Below are 2,201 nucleotides of genomic sequence, written 5' to 3' on the forward strand. Positions count from 1 at the left end.
GTTTCTGTTGCACCCGACGACTATGTTGAGCTCAGCGTGAGCTTTGCCCTACACTTCTGGGTTCGCCAACAACTCTGCCATTGTCCATTCTGTCGTGAGCTTTGCCCTACACTTCTGGGTTCGCCAACAACTCTGCCATTGTCCATTCCGTAAGCAAAGCTGTTATGTCTGTGCCGCTGAAGATCATTTCCTATATATATGTCAAATTAATGTTATTATTATTTAATTTTAAGGTTACAGTCAAGGCAGAAGACACCAAATTAATAAGTTATTTGTTGCATGCAATGACTTGACAAAAGAAAAATTAATTCTAAAACTGACGTTGTAAATTTATCGAAAGAGTAATAAAGTTTTTAGTTATGATACCCATAGAACTGCAATCATGTCATCTTCGTCAAGCTTGTCTTCTCCTTGAAGTGAAAGGACATCGACAAAGTCTGAGTCGACCGTGTCGTTCCTCTATCGGTGCTCCTTGATGATGTTTTTGACAAACGATGTAACACGCGGGACAAGGCAAGCACAGCAGCTGTGAATTTTGAGTGAATTGAACAATTGTAGCCATGGCAGATGATCAGCCCAGTTGAATTCTCCAAGGAGCCCGAAGCCCTCGTTGACCATCTCGCCAAGAATCTTCTGAGTCTGAACATCGAAGTACCATTGACCAAAGACACTTCCCATTATATTATTAAGGGAAGATTTATGAAGGTATCGTCGAAGGTGGACAAAAACACCGTTGATAATAGATTTGTGTCGAATGTCAGAAAGCATTGTCATGGAGTCCGCCTGATGACTGACCTCATGCGCCACAATTTGGCGTGGAGAGAAGAGATGAGTAGAAGAAATTCCTCGCAGGAGTCCCCAATAATCACCATTATGTGCGAATCCCATTGCCTTGCCGAACATTTACTGTTGCACGGATTGTTTGAGCAGTTGGACTGCAAAGTGAGGGGAGCTGAGCAAGTCTCTCGCCATGTCAGGATCTGATGTAATCACTGCTGGTGTTGAGCCCAAGCTAAATGTCATGAATTTCTTGGCGCCATGGAGACGAGCCAGATACTCAAGCTTTCGGTGACCCAGGCTGATGCTCATCTCCATGAGGCTTCCGACTACCAGCCATCCTTTGGGGCCAGGAATTGCGATGCCTTTCCTGTGTCTTCCAGCCCATGCAATACCTCTAGGGCGAAACCAAGAGACCATATGAGCGCAAAAAGTAGAGATAAGTAGTGCTATATAGAGAGGCCATAGATCCCATGAAAAAACATATGCATTGGAATGTGAAAAATAATCACATACTCCAATCTTTGTGAAAAAAGGAATGGCGTGTGAGATTGCTTAGCCGACCTAATCCCGTGAGGAGAATAAAGGCGAGAGTAGAGGGAAAATGCACAGAACTAGGGTTCAGAGCAGAATATCGGAGTTGAGTACGATGGAGGGGCAAGAACGAGGAGTTCTACTCCCTCCTACAGTCATGTAGTCTCTAACCGTTTCAAGAATCCCATGGAAGTGGAAACAGGGTATACAGAGAGAGGAAAACAAGAAAACAATAGAGCAAAGAGGATGGCAGAAACACAGGAGGAAGTCAGAAGGGAGAAACATACAGAAATGTTGACTCCAGATTCGGTCAAGACCATGTAAACCCAAGGCTTCCTTCATACCTCGAGTGGTGTTAAGTGACACAGTGCTACATGCACACAAGGAGCACATGGCGAGTTATGTAGTGATTTGCAAATTCATGGGGTTATGGCCTATGGAGAAGACCCTACACGCATGGATAAAGAACCATTGGAAACCTAAGGGAGATATAGATCTGCACCTTGGATCCAAAGGTTTCTTCATAGTTGTGTTTACAAACCTCGAGGATAAGGACATGATATTTGAAGGAGGGTCCTACTTCTATGCGGCTGCAAGTCTCTATATGCGACCTTGAGTGATGAACTTTGTCCTGAAGCGAGAAACATTTACTTTAGTGCCAGTATGGATAAGACTTTATTCCCTACCTATAGATTATTGGTTCCCAGAATCACTAAAAGCCAAAGGTGATAAACTAGGGAATTTCATAAAAATATCAGAGGCCACACTGCATAGAAAATATACCTCCTTTGCCAGAATATGCGTGGAAATGGACCTTTCTGGGGCTTTGCCGGATGATCTTAAAATGGGGCACTTAGGCTTCTTGTCTAACTTACAAGAACTTCTCCCAG

At 43.7% G+C, this 2,201-nt stretch overlaps 1 pseudogene; it reads right to left on the bottom strand.

Moving 5' to 3' along the window:
- Positions 1-459: 459 nt before the first annotated feature.
- LOC149202955 (cytochrome P450 78A4 pseudogene) lies at positions 460-903 on the bottom strand (annotated as a pseudogene).
- Between the last annotated feature and the right edge of the window lie 1,298 nt (positions 904-2,201).

The sequence above is a fragment of the Pinus tabuliformis genome, chromosome 2_1, assembly GCF_031772625.1.
Source record: "Pinus tabuliformis cultivar Carrire ecotype Pingquan chromosome 2_1, CPIR1, whole genome shotgun sequence".
Classification (NCBI taxonomy): domain Eukaryota; kingdom Viridiplantae; phylum Streptophyta; class Pinopsida; order Pinales; family Pinaceae; genus Pinus; species Pinus tabuliformis.